Genomic DNA, 20127 nt, shown 5'->3' on the forward strand with positions numbered 1-20127 from the left:
CTAGGATGGTGGGAGGGAGGGGCAAGTGGGTAAGTGTATACTTTGGAGATGGAATTGACAGGGTTTGCTCTCATGGGGGATATGGGGTGAAGAGGAGATGAGGAAGAATCACAGCCTTGGGTAATGCTTGAACAATGGGAGAGGCAGTGAGGGGTGGAGTAAAAGGGAGAAATGAGAGAGACCTCGAGGCTCATCAGCAAGGCTAGACTCGATCCCATAGCAGATAGGGAGCCAGTGACTGATGCTAAGCAGAAGAATAACACAGTCAAGCTGGCATTTTATTAGGTTGTTGCAAACATTATTGCGGTTTTTGCCATTACTTCCAATGGGAAAACCACAATTACCTTTGCACCATCCTAATAGAAGGCCACTTTGACAGCTGGGTAGAGTGGGGAGGCAAGGAGCCTGGAGGCATGGGGTGAGTCCAGGGTGACTGTGACAGTCAGCAAGCAGGGATGAGGGCTAGAGGTGGGGCAGAGACCCCCGGCTACTTATGGCCTGTGGCCACCCCAGGGTCCAGCATGGTTAGGATCATGAAGGAAAATGCAGCTCCTGTCTGGGAGGCATTAGTAATTGGACCAGGGTGAGGGAGGCAAGATGGCCTGAGAGTAACTTGATAGCCTTTAGGCCTCTCAGTGGAGAAGTTGGCTTGCTCTGGGTTCTCAGATGGGAGGGCTGTGAATTCTCTACTGGGTGGGACACTCTGATGGGTGGCCTGGGAGCCACACAGCCCCCAGCATGCCTCTGGGGGAGGGGAAGGGAGTCCAGGGACCTGCTGCTGTGTAGACTCTTGGGTCATCAATGGCGCCTGAGTGAATGTGCTATCTCAAAATGATCGAACTACCTTTGGGGGCAGTGAGCTTCCTGTCACAAGAGCAGTTCAAGTGGACTGATAAGTACTTGGCAGGGGCTTCAAATGCCAGGTGGAAGCCATACTAGATGTCCTGAATGTCTCCTTCTGCTAGCACTCCTGGTTCCGCCAGGTTCTGGTGAGCTTCCGGGGAGCTCTATGTTAGGTCAGGCACTCCTGAGATGACTGAAACCTCATTGTGGGTGGAAGAGGTTGAAAGGACACTGGAACTGGGCTCCTGGTTGTCCCAGGCCCTGTTTATGCTGCCTGTAGGCTTCAGGCAGTTGCTTCATACCAATAAATGGGTGCAGGGCAGCCCAGGAACTGTAGTGGCCACCTCACACATCGGAGAATTCATGGAATGGCAGAGAAATCATCATTCTAAGAGGCCAACACCAGCACCATTCAGCTCTTTCCATAATCTAAGGCAGCTAGACTACTTGAAAAAAAAAAGTAAGTTTAGTTTGGTTCAGCAGCCAGCAACACCCATTCATGGGGTGAATGAATAGAGAAGAAAACTCAGGCCTGACATAATGTAAGTGGCTGCATATACTGTAATAAAACCCACATGGAATCCTACAGCAAAATCCCCTCAACTAATGAGTTCAGGTTTGCTGCAGATTTGCGGCCAGCGCTTCCAGAGCCAGTTTTTTTCTGAGAGGCATCTCGCCTCACCCGATGGACTTTAGGACTTTAGGTAACTGTGGCCAGGGAAGGAATGGCTGACTAGGTGGGTACAGAGGCTCTACGTAAGTCTCTGCCAGAGATAGTTTTCTGGGGGCAGGAGGACTCGATTTCCTTTGTCCATGTACAGAGTTCTCAGATCAGGGATCAAACTTTGGGCATTTAATCCCTTTTTCCAATTCTGCATGGTTCTTGTTTTTCTTTATATTATTCTATCAAACAAGCTACAACAAATACCAATTGCTTTTACTGCTAGATCAAGCCAAGGAGCATAGAATATGACCTCTAGTGGGGTAATAGAAGGTGATTAGAGAATGAGACACTCATGATCATGTATAGACAAGGCGAGCTCATCAGGGGATAATGCTTTGGACTTTTTAAAAAATATGGGACTTAGCTTTAGAAGTTGAGCAGGATTTGGAGGGGGCAAGAAGACTGAAACAGTGTTTTGGGTGGGACACTGGGGAATGACCCAGCTTATAGCTGAGAAAGATGCTTAAAGTAAGAGGTGAAAATATCGGTGAGGATGTAGAGACATTGGAATCCTTGTGCACTGCTGGTGGGAATGTAAAATGATGCAGCCACTATGAAACATCATGGTAACTCCTTAGAAAATTAAAAGTCAAATTACCATAGGATCCAGCAATTCCACTTCTAGGTATATATTCAAGAAAAGGGAAAACAGGGTCTTGAAGAGTTATTTGCACAAGCATGATTATAGCAGCATTATTCACAATAGTTAAATGTTGAAAGCAACTCAAGTCTCCATTGACAGATGAATGAATAAACCAAACGTGGTACATACATATAATAGAATATTATTCAACATTAAAAAAGGAAGAAAATTCTGACACCTGTTACAGTATGAATGAACCTTGAGCACATTATGCTAAATGAAATGTCAGTCACAAAAGGACAAACACCATTGAATTCCACTTTTATGAGGTACCTAGAGTAGTCAAACCCATATAGACGGAAAGTGTAATGGTGGGTGCCTCGGGTTGGAGGTAGGGGGAAGTGGGGAACTATTTTTATCGGGGACACAGTTTCAGTTTGGGATGATGAAAAGGTTCTAGAGATAGATGGTGGTGATAGTTGCAAAGCAATGTGAATGTACTTTAACACTATTGAACTGTACATTTAAAAATGATTAAGATGGTAAATTTTATGTGTATTTTACCACTGTTAAATAATTAAAAATGGAAAAAAACTAAGAGGCAGAAACGACTTCCAGGCCCAAATCAGGAGGAGCAGGGCTTGACTAAAATTAACATTTCTGTGGCCTCTGTGCTCAGGATAGCACCTGAGGCTTAGGATGCAGTAATGAGTTGAACACAAACACATCTAGAGAAGCAAGAACTTCCTAGAATAGGAGCAGGAAAGGCAGGACAAGCTGACTGAGTCCTGACTTAAGATGTCCCTCATGGTACACAGAGTGAGGCCATGAAGTCAATCAGCTGATGCATCTGAAGGCCTGTTCACCAAACCACCTGCTGATTACAATCAGTTAACTTGGCCCCCCAGGTGGCTCTGCCTGCAGTCAGATAATGCACTGATTGGTCAAGGAGTGAATTCACACCAATCGCTGTATGTTTTATTGGACATTTCAAAATCCTACTCATGACTTACATGTCTTGTGTGAGTGTGGTTAGCTTGAGCCCTGAGCATGTTTGGTCCCACCAAATTGAGGGTCTGATCTAGAACTTGGGGAGTGCACTGAGAAACTGCCACCCTACAGGGTCTGGCTGGCTTTCTCAAGAAGTTTTTCTGCTGTCACTGATCTGATGTTCAAGGAAAGCAGAAAGTTCACGTGGTCCCTGTGAAACTGTTCTGGCCTCCAGCTTCAGTTAACATCTGCATACGGACACCCAGTGCATTTCCTTTCCAACTCCTGCTACTGAAAGTGGTCTATTCAGAGCAGCATAGGCATCAGCTTGTTAGAAATGCAGACTTCCAGCCCATCCCTGACCTACTGAATCAGAATCTGCATTTTATTAGATCCCCAGGTGATTCACAGGCACAACAAATGCTGAGAAGCTCTGCTTAAGCCATCTCATTCAGTGTCTCCCAAGCGTGCCCAGTCGTGGACATCGTCTGGGTGTGCATTATTAAAGAGATGCCCAGGCTCTTTTCTTGGTGATTCTAATTCAGTGTGTATTTTTATTTTAATAGAAAGGGGAAAAGAAACGGATGTGAGTAGTGTGTGCAGGTATTCCCATCCGTGGACAGAGGGGAACAGGGATATGTACGCCCTGCTATGAGAAGACCAGGTGCCCATGGTCATGTGTGGAAGCTTTTTGTCATGGATACTTCTAGAGGGAAAAGAAAGTCAATATTGTAAATGTTTATAAGCAACTTGTAGTAAATTTGTGGACACTCAACATTTAAATAACAATTCTGGCTTTGACCTTTCCCAGCATTACTGATTTTGGCTTCATCTCTCGTGGAAGCATCTTTAACACATCCCTGGTTTCCCCTGACAGATTAAAAGAAGCTTATTTTTCAAAAATGTAGCTGAGATAGAAAGGTTTAAGGAGAACAGGGGTTCCTTCAACCATGGAGAAGGCTGTTTTAAGAGTAAATTAGATCAGCGAAAGCTTTCTGTACTGGCTTGTACAATCCCTTTCAGTCCCTCCTTCTCTCATGCTTTTCAGTGAATATTAAGTCTGAAATCTGGAAGAAAAGAGCCTTTCTACCTTCCAGGCAACTATCTCACTCTGAGTCCTCATGAATCCTAGGAACTTTTATACTTTTATTCATGAATGAATCCTTACCTCCTCCCCCAACTGATTCATCAAAGAACCATGACTCATCCTAAATTATGCAAAAATCAAGGACACATAAATTGGAATCTACATTTCTTAACATGTCTCTCTTCCTTTGTTCCAGTTTATTTCTAATAGAATGCCTTTTACAACAACCAAAATAACCTTTTAGATATGCAATTATAGTGCAGACTTTGGGGACATTGGAGAGCCAGAAAGAATAAAGGTAGGCTTAGGGAGAGGCATTTAAAAAGAGAAAGAGAGCCAGGGAGGGGGCTTTATTTACAAGGCAATTTGAAAGGTAGTTTTTAGGTTTAGCAGTTGTGATCTGTTTGTGGTTCAGGTTTGGGACTCGGCACTTTGTAATCAGAAGAATGACCACTCAGTGGCTTTAGTCCCCACTCCCTAGTCCAGGATTGCCTATGGGGTCATGGGTGTAAAGGAAGCTTCAACACTGGTTTTGGGCCAAGGTGGCCAGTGGAGGTGGCCACAATCCCTGACACTCTTGTGGCTTCTCTCACAGGGAAGGAGAAGAAATCCTAGAAGTAGAAAGGCTGCTGGGTAAGCAGAGAGGAGGAAGCTTACTCCTTTTCTCTCCTCCCACCCAGGCAGTGACACAAAACCTGTGGCTTCTTTAATTCCTTCATCTGCTCTGGCAAGTATGAAATGTCCCTAGCAATTGGCATTCTTAAGGCCCCTTAAGAGTCCCTAGTGGCAGATGGTTGCTATTTTAAATCATAAAAATATTAGTTGAAGGAATTAATCAATGAATAAGCCAATATTTGTTTAGCATCTTGCAATGGTGGGCAAACTAAGCATAAAACGTGGCCCAGAAATAGAAGAAGCTTGTTTCTACAATGGTTATGAATAGGCTCAGTTCTTTTTTGGGAAGTTGCTTAATTTTCTTGAGCCTTAGTTTGGTTTGCTGTAAATGGAAGTTAATAATATTTACTTCATATGCTGCTATAAGTATTTATTGTGTACAATAATTGTAATATATTTGCAGCAAAAAAAGAAATCAATAACTAATAGTGAAACAACAGTCTCTTTGGGGAAACCAAACCTAAACAAAACAATTTGCAAACAAAGAGAGTATTGGATGTTTATAGACTGAGGAAACAGAGTACGGTTTAACAACTTCCAGGCATTACCTGATGGGACACTGGAGTTTTATTTTGTGGTCTAGTCAGTTTTACAGAGTTGAGAGAAGAAGAGAACAGAGTGGGCTGATGTTTTCTGAGAAGCCTTCATGAGGGAGGTGATTCATGAATCAGGTGCCCAGGAATACCACTCATTTTGTCTAGCTGTGTCTGCACTGTGCAAGGCAGACTGAAGGGTAGATAAGGTCAAATAAGTGGGCTCTGATCCTCTGCCTCTCTACTCTGCCACCATCTCTCTCACTAGCCCTTCACCCTTACACTCAATGTACTTGTCTGTACATGCATATATCACTTTCTCATCTCCTTTTCACTAATTTTACTCTCAGCTCTTTTATCTAGGTATTTTTACAAAATGTCAGCTTTATTGAGGTATAACTTATGTGCAATAAATGGTATCCATTTAAAGTGTACAAGTTGATGAGTTTTAATAGTTGTTACACCAAGAAACCACAACCACATTCCAAATATAGAACATTTCCATCATCTCCAACCCTGTCTCTCCCTTATGAAAAGTTACCTTGTCCCTTTGCAGTCAATCCTGCCCTGCTTCCTGGGCAACCACTGCCCTGCTCTCTGTCACTAGAGATTAGTGGATTAGTTTGCATTTTCTGGAATTATATATAAATGGAAGCACAAACTATGTGGTTTTTGTGCTTGGCTTCTTTCTCTCAGCATAATGATTTTGAGATTCATCCATGTTATCATATATATCAGTATTTTATTTATTTTTATTGTTGGATAGTGTTCCATAGTATAGATAAACCACAATTTATCTATTCACCTGTTGATACACATTTGGGTCCAGTTTTAGACTATTTAAATAATGCTGCTATTAATTTTGATGCATAAGGTTTTGTGAGGACATGTGTTTTCATTCTCTTGAGTAAATACCCAGACAGGGAGTAGAATGGCTGGGTTGTATGGTAGACATATGTCTAGTTTTTAAAGAAATGTTCCAATTGTTTTCCAAAGTGATTATACCATGTTACATTCTCACCAGTAGTATATGAAAGTTCTAGTTCCTTTATATCCTTGACAACACTTGGTATGGTTAGTCTTTCTAATTTTAGCAATTGTAATTTTACTAATGACTAGTGATGTTGAGCATCTTTTCATGTTTCATGGCCATTGTATATCTTCTCTAGTGTAATGTCTGTTAAAATATTTTGCCCTTAATTGGGTGGGTACAAGTTCCTTTCAGATATATGTATAGCTAATATTTTCTCCCACACTGTGGCTTGCATTTTGATTTTTCAAATGGACTCTTTTGAAGAGAAAAAGTTTAGAATTTTGATAAATTCCTATTGATCAATATTTTGTTTTATAGTTTATGCTTTTTGTATGCTAAGAAGTCTTTTCTTACCCAAATTTGCAATGATTTTCTCTTATGTTTTATTCCAGAAATGTTATAATAACTTTAGATTTTGTTTAGGTCTACAGTTTATTATCAGTTTATTTCCTAGACTTTTTAATACACTCCCAGGGCTTGAAGGCCACTCCAACATGCCAACAACTCCTGTTTTTTTTTCCTCCAGTCCACATCTTTCCTCCAAATTCCAGACCCTTGTGTCTACATGCATTTCCCCTTGGATGTTTATAAGTTTCAAAAAACTCAACATCTCAAAACTGAAGTTTGTACTTTTCTCTCCACACATGTGCCTCTATCATTTTTGCCTGTTTTGGTGAATGGCTCTGTCTACCCAATTGGTCAAGCTAAAAATATCTTCTTCAGTCTCCCACCTGTCCAACCCATCACTAATCCTGCCCATTGTCTCTTGTATATATCTGCAAGTCATTCACTACTCTCTATGCCCCACTCTATTCAGGACTATCCTCCCTTTCCTTGTGGTGCTGCAAAGGTCTGGGGTTCCCATACCCATCCCTACCCCACTTCCAACTGACTTGCAGTCCCATCCTTAAACTCTACATCAGCTTTCCTTGGCTTTGAAGACAAGGATTATGATCCTAAATGTTCCTGATCAGTCCTCTGACTGTCCTTTCCCCTGGCCTTCTCTCCAGCCAGTCTCCTCTTTTCTTTCAGGCTCAGATGCATGTTTTCCCTGATTTCCTAAAAAATGTCCTACCTCTTTCCCTTCAGGTCCTTCATATGCTGCTCCCACTCCCAGAAAGGGTCTTGCTACTTGTCATTTCTACTCCTCTTTCACACTTGAGTTCAAATGCCATCTCTTGGGGAAAGGCTCTCCTGAGCCCCTGGCCTGGCTCAGGTCCCTGCTTGTAAGAGCTTCTGGAAGCCTGTACTTCTCTGTCATGTATCATTATGGCAATGATATAATTATACATATAAGTGTCATGTAGTATATATTTCACTCTCTAGCATGTGAGCTTCCTGAGGATAGTAACTGTTTCTGCTTGTCCCCAGTTCTATTTTCACCATCTAGCTAATTTCCCTGCACATAATAGAATTCGTATTGAAATAAGCATTTAATGAATGAATGGATGAATGAGTGAATGAAAGCAAAGAGATGGGCAATCCTGGATGGGATGGAAGGGTAGGGGTGATCCATGGGGTAAGACCTCACCAAGATGGTGGGGATGGGGGGAGGCATAATGCGATCATGTGGTTGTGGGAAACACTTGTATAGATTTCCTTTTGGAACTGGGAATCAATAAAAAAATTTTCTTTCCCTATCAATTATAGCAAAACTGGTGGGACTTACATTACTCTCATCAAAATCAACCTGTAACCAACCTTAGAAGCATATGGTAAAATAGTTTCAGCACGGAAGATGCAGATGTAACTAAATTCTTACCACACTAGCTTCCTGTTTAGAAACAATTAAGTACAGGCATCAAAAGGCACAGGCAAGAGGGGAAAGTTCAATTAGAGGAAGATGTTTTCATAAGCCAGTTAGAAAACAGGGAGATATTTTCACTCTTCCTCTGGAGGTTTTGGAAATCCTATTTACACAGCTGTGGAAGGCCAGCTCAAGCTTGGCTGAGTGGGCTAAGGTGAGTTCTGGGTCCAGTGACCCGGGTGAGGGCTCTGACAGTGACAGTGCTGGAGTCGGGTCTGTGCTCAGAGCGAGCTCCTGCACGGCAGTAGAATGCATGCAGACTTAGTCAACTTCATCTTGCCTCAGTTTACCTAAGAATACATTATGTACATGTCCCTCCTCTTATGAGTTCATTACCCAATTTTGCCTATGAATAGAATGAAACAACTCCTCTGCTAAGTGCACTGCTGGGGTTTGGTGGGAGTATAGATCAGACACTGCCTCCTAGTCCCCACACCTGTCCTGAAACAGGGCACGGCAGGAAACATCTTTCTGGCTTGCAATGGTTCTGCTCTCAGTTTTCCCATACAGATACCATATGTGGTGAGGCTTTGCCTAGGATCCTCCCTCCCAGGTCCTAGCGGTAGCTGAACGAAGGGGGTCCAAGGGGTAGATGGTGGAGATGCTGTTTCATGTGGTACATGTCAGGGCGACAGTCTCTTCTCACTGCTACTTGTCCCTGTGCACCTGGCATGTCACCTGCCAGGGCCACTGTGAAGTCCCCTGCTGCGGAGAGGAAAAGTGGGGAGCCACCTCTCTACATCTCTTCTGGAGGGGTCACATCGTATAGTGCAGTGCTCTCTGTGGGATCAGATCCCAACTCTGTTGATTACTAGCTCTGTGACAGAGCAAGTTCAGTCTCCTCATTTGTGAAATGAGGGTAATAATACGTTACCTCACAAGCCTATTGTGAAAATTAAATGGGTAAAGATAGGTAAAGGCATTTAGAACAATGTCCAGCATATAGTAAGTGCTATACACGTGGTAGCTGCTATTATTTGACAGCAATGAGCTGGGTTATCAGTGAGTATGTCTTGTTTTCTATCTCTGGTCAGGGATGCTACTGTTTCAGGCCTGCCTGGCACAAAATACATCAGATATCCTTATCATCATCTACTGTCACTCACACATCAGCATGACATTAGTTTTGAGTTTTTAATTTGGAAATATTGCCCAGTCAACAAAAATTTATTGAATACTTCTTCTGTGTCAGGTACTGTTTTGTACTTTGAGGACCCCACAATGAAAGTTCAGTGTATGTTTTGATGAAGTTGAGGCTGTAGTGGAAAAAATGGATAGAAATACACACAGTCAGTCAGTTTCCATGGGACTGGGGCTGTTACATACAGAGAGGTTTAGGGGTAGCACAAAGAGAAGTGACCCTCAGGAACGGGGGTTCCAGGTTAATCTCTCCCAGAAGGTACCACTTTTACATCGCTGATAATCGTACATCTCAGAGCTTCAAGATCTTCATTATACCACTGTCATTTTATTTCTCTTGTGTATCTAGTGGGTCATTATATCTCTGAACATATATTAAAATAGACTGAATAGATTCAAGCAGCTTTTACTGAGGCACTGTGCTAAGAGCTTTCATCCACATTAAATCATTTAACCAGTCCTCTATGAGGACGTCCAGATTTCTTCAGAAACCAGGATGCCAGATAGAATAATTTTTTGATGGATGGAGTCCATTACCAGTTTAGGCCATGAGCCCAGGTGATTGAAAAAGCATTAATCAGGCTATTGTCCTGGTGTTGCCACTCTCTCCAATTTTTAAACCTCCTGCTACTAATGGAGATATTATCTGACTCTCCTGATAATAAAAGAATTATCTCATCAAATCACCACATGATTATCAGGATTGCAGCCTTGCTTTTTCACCAGTTCCAGAACATCACTTAATTTTTAAACTAGAGTGTTGGCTGGTGTCCTTTGTGCTTTTGTGTATGCTTTGTTTTACCTCCAAAGACTTCTGGCTGTATGATTTGTATTTAAAGCTAGATGTCATGTGTGTGCATGGTGTGTGATAGACAGAGAAGGAGAACCTCGCCTCCCCTTTGTCTCCTCCTTCACCTGTCTTTATTTCACTCTAAGATCACCAAGTCAAACTCCGTTTGTAAATTTACTTTCCAAATCTGAGCTCTTAGAAGTTCTCACCTAGTTCAAGCCCTCCCTAGAGATATGGAGAATAAAACAAGGTTGGTGGTGGGCTGTAGGGCTCCCCAGGTCCCTTCTGTGCAGTCCAATAGCAGAGAATGAGTCAGAATAGGCATGAGGTGGTCTCTCTGGCACGAACTCCAGGCCCATTTTAAATAACGCATCTAAATGTTAATGCACACTTAAGACAACAGCGCAGCTCATACTCTTCCCAAATTGATTCATTTTGCAGTGGGCCTGATGCAATTTACTCAGTATAAAAATGTCTCTGGCAATTAGGAGAACAAAGGGGCAAAGCTGGCAGGCTACAGGGATGACAAACAAAGCAAGATGATGTGAAAGCTGGGGCCAGAATTAAATTTCTTTCCGAATCAGACATTTTTGGGAATGTCAATAGCGAACAAGAAAGGCCTTCTTTGCCTGCAAGAAAAACTTGAGGATTCTCCATTTGGAAAAAAAAAAAAATCAAATAGTCTAAGAAATGGTTTTAGTGAAATGCTGCAGCAGCTTTCATGGTTCCTAATAGTGTCAACTTAGGTGGCTGGGGTTCAAATGCAGAATAAAGCTAGTGAAATGGTTAGCCAGGCTTAAGCCGCATCAGCAGGTGGAGGTTCCAGATAGCTGAAGAACAAGTCTCCTGGACCCCTTTGCTGTAAGAATCCCTCTGAACAATATGGCTCTGGCAAATATGCTGTAGAAGAGACTAAAATCACAGCCTGGGAAAACAAGTGAAGAAGAGATATAAAAACTATCCTCAAAGGGAAAACAGACTGCCTTGCTAGGAGAATGTAAGCTTGCTCTGTATGACTCTAGAGGACAAATAGAGGATCAGCCAGATCATGGTGAATTAGGAGAAGGAACGATCATGTGTTGGGTACTCATATGATTCTAGGTCCTTTGTATGCATTATCATAGTACTACTTCTTAGGGAAATTGTAGTATTAAATGAAATCATATGTCTTTGTATTAAGAACATGGTAAGTACTCTATACACATTGGCTCTCATTGTTAAAAGCATTATTTTCACAAAGATCCTACAAGGTAAGCAGGTATTACTATTGCCATTTTGTGTATAAAACACAAGAGGTTTGGAGATACTGAATAACTCTTTAGAGACAGTCATTACCTTTCCAAGGTTACAAAGCCAAGGGGCCACCAGCAAGTTCTACCTGGGAGCTACAGCTGCTCTATGATGGGGTGATCTGTTTTGCAAGGTGGTGAGCATTCTCCTGCTGGAGCCAGGCAAGTCAAAGCCAGGTGGGCTTTGGAAGAGCCTCTTGCATTGGTTTGGGGTAGGGGATAAACAATTTGAATTCAATTACTTTGAAGGTTCATTTCTGGTTCATGATTCTATGATTGAAATATTTTTCAAGCTCTGCTAGCTAGATTATGCCTTTAACCCATAAACAGTCATGTAGGAATGTGAAATTGGAGAGGCAGTCATGGATGAAGGCCAAGGACTAAGGACCTTGGACATATGATGAAATACAGGAGTTTTTATTTCCATCTGATTTCTGGCTTTGCCAACAACCACATTTTCTGGCTCATATCCCACACACAATGTAACTTGCTGCCACCAGCTTCCAGAACCCTGGAGATTGTCCATAAGTTAGACAAGGTGGCAGAAGTTAAACTAGAAAGTTGTTAGACAAGTGAGGTTTTTTAGAAATGGAAGTCATCTGGGTCTACTGAGAGGATGAGCCAATGGTCACTAGGAAGCTCCCAGGGCAGGTGACCAGGTCACTGCGAGAATGGCTGGAAGACTCCAGACAGGGAAATCACTCTGAGGCCTACAGGTGAACATCCAAAAGGGTGCCGATTAGAATTTCATGCAGTCACAGAGAAATTTTAGCTCTAAGACAGAGAAACAAAATCATGGAGGGAATCTTTAGGGAACAGTTGGACAGAATGTAATTGGAATTCATCTTAGATTATCTGAAAAGATAAAACACTCAACAGAAGTCAGTGTGGTTAAGTGATGATGTAAAGGCTAGTAAACTAAGGAGAAAGAGGAATTGGGGGAAAATTACTAAGTAGAAGTCCTGACTGGAAGAACAGGAAATATGCAGGAAATAGCTCAGGAAATTGGAGGAACTAAAAGGCACACACAGACAGAGCAATCACCAAGCACGGGAACCATCTCATTTCCTAGACTAACATAGGCCAGCATTTGATCGGCAGTGTAGGATGGTTAGGGCCACAAATGGAGATAGCCCAGGCTGAAGACAGTCATTCTATTGGAGGTTGGGCAGAAGGAAGTGGGTTGTTATGAAGCACAGAGATGGAATTTTGGTCAAGAGCATTCTAGATGCATTCTTAAAACCATGTCTCAAGTTTTCAAAGAGTTTCTGCTCCAATTAATTTGGGAATTTGTTCATTTCATAAGCATTTATTGACTGTGAGTCAAGTACTGTGCTAGGCACTGCAGCTGCAGTGATAAATAATGCCCATCCCTATTTTGGGGGTACCAGATTGGTGAGGAAGACATGTAAAAGAACAAACGTGGCCCAGTGCTGTGAGAACACTAATAGAGATGTGCAACAGGCAGCAAATGGTGGTGCAATCAGCTCTGTTCACAGAGGGTCTGGAGTCTCAAGAAAGACTTTGTGGAAAAGGCGGTAGGAGATTCCTTCTTGGAGGAAAAGATGGATTGTTCTTGATGGTCGGGAAGGTGAGGGAAGGCAAGAGGGCTTGAACTGGTTTGCTTCACTGGGGGGCAACTGTGGGTAGTTTGATACAAATGAATCATGGGTCCAGAGAAATGGGGTGAGCCAGGCTCAAGAGGGGTGAGGCTTGATCGGTGGCTTTGAGTGCCATGCTAATAAACAGCTCACTTGATCCTGGGTTTCACAGGGACCCCCTAAAGGATTTGAGGCTGAAGATTAACAGCCCGTGATATTCACTTGTCAGTTCTCTCATCCGGGTCTTCATTTGCTCCAATGTGGGACTTTCTAATGCCCAGAAGTCACTGAGATGATCATTCTAGGACTGCAAGGAACGTTCCACAGAATGAACAGCACAATGCAAAACACCAATCTGACTGTGGGTTCTCCTTCACACTACTTTTGGTGAACTGAAAGCCTGGATCACATAGCGGGGCTAAGAAAAAAGCAGCATGGCCCACAGCTCTTTCCTTAGACTCCCATTATGTGTATGTCATTTGAGCTAAGTTGCCCTGTAGGGTGGAGCAAGGTCCCAGATCCTCAGGTAACCTGGTGCCCTTGGGTGAGTGATCTGAAGAAACATCTTTAGCCGCTGGCAATGGTAGGTCTCATGCCCTGGGCTCAGCCTGCTGTCTCAGTGGCCTCTCCTAGGGACCCTCCCTTTTCTTACCACCACAAGACTTCCCCACTGGCAGGGGGAACACGATCAGTCATTGGAAAGGAGTGGGAACACTCATTCACTGAGTTTACTGATGTAAGATTCTCCCAGGAATAGACAGTGCACCAAATCCATATGTAGACTTTGTGAGCCCCTTTAAATTCAAAATCCCCAGGCTGCTATGGCTCTTAACTAAGGCTCTGAACCATAAGAGAATGCATTTCTGTAAAAGCCAGGAGTTTAGCCAGGCATATGTGTGTGGTTCTCTAAATAAAACAAAGAGGAAAAGGCAAACTTAGAAGCAGGCCAAGTAATGAGAAAGAAGGAGGTTTGCTTTGAGGCTGGGCATGAATGCAGAGGGGAACTGGGCTACTAAGCGGGTCATGGTGTTTCCTCACACTTGGGCCATCAGTTCCAGTTGCCTGGACAGTTTCCTTACAGCTCAAAGAGCTGGCAATTCCATCACCCAATTCCATCTCCTCACCACAGACTTGGTTTGTGAAGGTAAAGGCAACCGGGTTGGAATGGAGCTTCAGGAGACAGGAGAACTGAGGCCAGACTTTCTGGATAGACTCTCTATGACCTTTGGCAGTGCCAGACGTAAGTCTCAGGACTGCCTGCTCTCTAAAACAGGCTTCTTCTGTGCGTCAAAGCCTTACAACTTTGCCCTTTATTGTGGACGGGAAGGATTGTATACACACCATAGAAAAATGCAGCTGGGTATTTATAAAGAATAAATAACGGTTAACAATGATAAATAAATAAGAATGCATCCTTGATTATCAGCTGGTAATAGGGTAGTTACCATCCATGGAGTGATGATTGGGAGCAGGGACAGTGGAGCTGGATTAGCTGGGCTCAGATCCAGTCTACTCCTTATAAGCTGTGCAACTCTAGGCAGGTTACTTAACCTCACTGAGCCTCAGCTTCCCCACTGTAAAAGAGGTAGTGCTAGTGCCTCCCTCAGCAAGTGATGGTACATATAATATTAGATCAGCTGACACTTGCAAAGCACTTAGAACAATGCTGCCACCAGAGCGTAAGTATCAAGTGACTCTTCCTCTTTCTCTTCCTCATTATCATACAAATTACAGGAGATGAAGGAAGGGAGGTGAATTCCTACCTGGGATGCCAGGTCCTGTCCGGTCCCCCAGCCAGCAGCCTCATTCTCTCCCTATCTTTCATGTGTTGGCACTTAGGAGCCAATAGGGAGAGGACCCTGGGTCCCTGCTGACTGTGGGGAGAGACAAGCTGGTAACTGAATGGTCACAAGGCTGCATGGTCAATGCTATTTGAGAAACCCTAAAAGGGCTTTTCAGAGGAGGGGACATTGCATGTGTAGGGATTTCTGTAGTGGAAAAGGGGTTAAGGGCAATCCATGAAGAACCCCCGCCCCCTATGGCTACTCGTCTTGCAAAATGAGGAGTGAAGGGGCAACAGGCCAATCCTGGAGTCCTGGCTCATCCACTGAAACCCACCCATGCTGGGGTGAGAAATAGTTGCATGCACGGATTGTCCACACAGGTACTTGGAGTTTTCGGTGGAGAAGAAGATACTGCCAGAGAGAAAGTGAAAGCAAGGGGAGTGCCTGCATTCAGAGGGAGGTCTTCCGGGCATTTGCAGCAGGACATTTGCTACAAGAAGAGGTAGTGGTGATTGTGGGACCCAGGAATGAAGCTCTGCTGTTTGAGGACTGCTTTTGTAGAGAGGGATGGGTTTTCTTGCCACATAAGCCGGTGGCCACAAACACATGAAAGTGAGGACTCCGAGAGCCAGGATAAGGAACCCCGGGCAGGACGGGGAGGAAGAAACCAAGAGAATCACATGGCCACAGTCCATGATCTGTGTCCTCAGGCTGTCCTTCGCACACGTGCGCTTGTGGAATGTCTTCCTCTCATCATCCACCTGACACCCCTCACCCCTGCAGAGCCAGTTCAAGTGTTCTTCTCAGGGCCAGCTTGCCTGACAGCCACCAGCATTTCCATAGCACCCAGCACACAGCACCCATTATGGCCTCATAACTGTGTCTTGTCGTCCAATTCCAAACCTCGTTCTGAGCTCCTTGGAGCCTGAATGAGCTTCCAGAGTCCAGCCAGTGCCTGGGACTGAGCATGACTCATAGACATTTGTTGACAGAATGCATACATGAACTATGAGTGAATTTCTTGACACCAGTGTTCTATCACTAAAATTCCTGCACCTATTTTTACCATCTCCCTCCCCACTGGGAAACGGTGAGGCTCAGTAAACAGTTCTGAGATGAGAAGCATCTGTTTCTACGCATTTTGACTTCTCTTTGTATGCAATATATATTTATCATTATGGGATTGGCCAAGATGCCATTCTGACAAGCCACGGGGTTACAGGTATTCACAGTTCTCTCATCGTCCTGGTGTTCAATCCATCAAATATCCAGGGCAGAGTGAGAAAGCAAAAGCAGCGGCTCAAAAGAGCCTCACTACAAGCCTTCAGCTGTCAAATCTCGAAGGTCAGAACTGGCAGAAGCTGATGGTCTTTTTTTTTTTTTTTTTTTTTGATGCCCATCAATGAAAGCAATCGTGAGTAAAAGTTGTACCTGCCAGGAAAGGAATTGTCCTTTGTACTTCATGGCAACCTTCACAGTTGAGGTGCATTTTGACAGCTGCTTCCTGAGCCCCAGGGAGGGTTACACATTTATCCCTGGGTGTGGGTGGAGGGCAGGGAGAAAATACTTTTCATCTTTCCATCGATTGGAGACTCTTCTGTGATCTTGAACGGGGCTTTAATTTTTAGACCCAGAGCTTAGGCTTTAAAAGAGTTGTATCCTAGAACTAGCTTCAATTGATATGGTATCCATCCATCTAACACAGAACCCCTACTATCTGCTAGGCAGTGTGCCAGACATTGCTAGCATAAAAAGGTGTGCAACCCAAAGTCTCCATCTTCAAGACCTGTGGGCCAGAATTAGATGACCAAATATCAGAGGGGTCCTCTTGAGAAGAGCTTTTCCTGATTGGATAAGACAGCTCTTAGTTTTCTCAGAGCCAGGCATGATGCCAGGGTTCAACTGCAAGGCTGTCTTGGGAAAACAACATAAGAAAAGAAATGGACCCAGAAGATTTGTGTTCCCCTGTGTTACCCATAACTATAGGCAAATTATGGAAGCTCTCTGAGATTCGGTTTACTCATCTATAAAGGAGGTGAATAATACTTATGGTACAGATCATAGTAAAGGTGAAATGAGTTGATAGATGTTGACTCACTTGGCAAACTGAATATGCAGTGTACAGATAATTTACCATGAATATTTAACAACATAGTCTCTGCTTCTTGAGAACAAAAAGGAGGGCTGTGGTTCTGTTGTTTACCTGGGACCTAGATGAGAGTCAATACGTGAAGTACAAAGAGAATGGATGGATGGGTGGATGGATGGATCAATGGATGATAGATGGATGGATGGATGGATGGATGGATGGATGGATGGATGGATCAATGGATGGATGGATGGATGGATGGGAGGATGGGATGGATGATGGAGGATGGACAGATGGATGGTAGATGGATGAATGGATGGATGGATGGATAGGTGGGTGGATAAGAGGATGAGATGGATGGATGGATGATGGGTAAATGGATGGTAGATGAACGGATGGATGGATGAATGGATGGATGGTATGGTAGATGGATGGATGGATAGGTAGGTGGATGGGAGGATGGGAGGGATGGATGGATGGATGATGGATAGATGGATGGCAGATGAATGGATGGATGGATAGATAAATGGAAGAATGGGATGGAGCTTCCTTCTGGCTTTAAAAGGTTTTGCTTCTCTAGTCCATCTGTATTCTCATTCCCCTGTGGCTTTGGAAGCCATAGTCCTTCTAGAGAGAGGATAATAGATGTGTTGAGAGTATATCCACCTGTGGAGACCAGAGACATTTATGACCTTGGATTCCCTCCAGCTACCCCAGCTCATGGGCTGCACAGGCAGGATTAGGCCACGGGTGGAAACCTTATCACTAGCCTGTCCAATCATGAGTGGGAGAAAAATGGCTCTCCACCTTAAACACAAGTCCTCCCACGTCTTTAAGCTTTTATTTTGCTTTTCTTCTTAGTGTTTAGTAAATGGTAATATAAAGCTACCCGTTTATGTGATCAACCAATTCAAGCTGAGATGTTAGAGCCATGATTCTTAACTTTTGGTGCACACCCAGAATCCCTGCAGGGCTTCCTAAAAATACATATGCTCATGGCCCACTCCAACACAAGTAAAATCAGAATGGCTCAAGATGAGACTCAATTATATGAATTTTGTAAAATGTGTGGCTCCGATTTGTATTACTAAAGCTTGTGACCTACCATGTTAATGGCCGAAGGTCCAGTTCATCTAAAGACTAGCATTTTAGTAGTTGCTTCAATATTACTACTCAAAGTGGGGAGAAATATGGTAAATCCAGGCATACTCAATGGGACTGGTACTTTGGGATCCATTTTGAAGAACACAAGTGGTTACTCTGAGAAGCAGGGGTGTGAAATCTGTAACCCTGGCTCTCTTCCTGCCCACTCTCCCATGACCCTGAGCAGCCTGAGAGAAGGGTGTCCCTTAGACACACAGCCTGGGCCTGGGAGGCAGGGGGTAGGCACTATTAGCACCTCCTCTGCATCTTAATCTAATTTAAACCCACGACACCCCCGTGAGTGGCACAATTACTACCATTTTACAAAGATGAGGCTTATAGAGATTCTGAGACTTGTCCAAACTCATATTGTATGTGAAGAATTTCCTCCAGGGACACTTAGACCTCACGTCTCCTGCCCACTGTGTGCTCAGAGAACTCTGAGCTACACGATTGTTCCTGTAACAAGGTGTCTGGGAAATATGCCCCTGACAAGCCTGGGTGTGAGTTTTAAGGCTTTTAAAAATTATCTTTGGAGCCTTTGAATGGCTCTCTCTTTTTAGTGTAAATCACCTAGACATTAAAGGCCTTATTATATATTTATTAGTGTGTTATTCAGACCATGGGGGAAAAGAGAGAAGCTGACTCTATGAATGACTTTGAAAGTGAGAAAAAGCTGGGCCTGAAATTAAATCATTGTGACACTGCCACTTGAGGGCATCAATTTCAATAAATGATCACCTTTTTTATTTCTGATCTCGTTTATCATGCAGGCAAGATTCGAGGAGAACTTTTGACCGTGGAGGCTAAATGCCACAGGCTCTGATTTCCCCAGCTGTCAAGACTTCCCACTTTGCCCTGGGCTGACTGAAGTTCAACCCAGAGCAGCCTGGGAAAAGCAATCAGGTCCCTTTTCAGAAGCAAATGCCTGGTGGCATCTTTCCATAGGTGCCCTGCCCTGAGACCATCTCTCGCTCAGCCTGTCTACTGACAGGAACGTTTGAGGTTCTGTGACTTAGTGGTGAAGGTTTCAGTGGGCCAGAAGGGAGGTCCCTCTTTGTCCAGGGAGCAGGAGTCTGGGGTGGGGAGAATTACTTCCTGCTGCCCTAGTCCTGGATGGCATCTGAGGATCGGTCGCTGGCATTGCTGGGACAGAAGAGGGGAGCAGAGGGCAGTCAGAACCTCCACTTTAGAAGGTAAGAAGCTACAGCAGGGCAATGCTGTGGTTGTCCATAACCATGCCGCAAATTAGCGGCGGAATCAGGACTGAAACCGCACCTCCTGATGGCCACAAATCAATATCTCTTTGAGTTAAATTACCTTGGCACATTTCCTATTAGGATTGTTACTAGTTTTAAAGCTGGGATCTTTGGTCGGAACTGATTGCCTTAAGTAAGTGCTGCAGCTGTATGGGTACCCAGTGTGAATGCAAATTTTTCTTCACTTGGGGAGGGTGGCTGCAGATTTTAATCTAAGGGCAGTGAGTTTGAGGGTTTACTGATGCAGCTGGGCAGCTGGGAAACAGACCCTTCCAGGGTGCCACTGTGGAGATGAGTCCTGGCTTTGCCATGAGCCTGCAGTTTTGTGTGTTTGTTAGTTTGTTTTTTTGAGACAGGGTCTTGCTCTGTCACCCAGGCTGGAGTACAATGGCATGATCATAGTTTACTGCAGCCTCAACCTCTTGGGCTAAAGCAAGCCTCCTGCCTCAGCCTCATGAGTAGCTGGGATTACAGGCATGTCGCATCATGCCTGGCTAACTAAAAATATATTTTTTTTGTAGAGGTTGGGGATCTCACTATGTTGCCCAGGCTGGTCTTGAACTCTGGCCCCAAGTGATCCTCCCACCTTGGCCTCCCAAAGTGCTGGGATTAGGGGTGTGAGCCATTGTGCCGGGTCTGCGCCTGCAGTTTGACCTTCATCACATCACACCACATCATCACCCCCCTGGGCTTCACGTTCCCCATCAGGAAACCAACATGGAAAGGGGAGGAGATTAGACTCAAGTATCTTCCGGGT

At 43.9% G+C, this 20127-nt stretch overlaps 1 protein-coding gene and 1 long non-coding RNA gene across 2 annotated transcripts in view; both read right to left on the minus strand.

Annotated features, from left to right (window-relative positions):
* Nucleotides 1-20127, minus strand: part of ALK (ALK receptor tyrosine kinase) — a 749759-nt gene that overhangs the window by 329470 nt on the left and 400162 nt on the right. The gene's annotated exons all lie outside the window — the stretch shown is intronic.
* Nucleotides 10823-17207, minus strand: LOC110741128. The gene is made up of 2 exons (XR_002516871.2): nt 15214-17207; nt 10823-14969 (listed from the first exon to the last, which is right to left on the minus strand). It is a non-coding gene; the product is annotated as an uncharacterized LOC110741128 (long non-coding RNA).

Source organism: Papio anubis, chromosome 14 (assembly GCF_008728515.1).
Source record: "Papio anubis isolate 15944 chromosome 14, Panubis1.0, whole genome shotgun sequence".
NCBI lineage: Eukaryota > Metazoa > Chordata > Mammalia > Primates > Cercopithecidae > Papio > Papio anubis.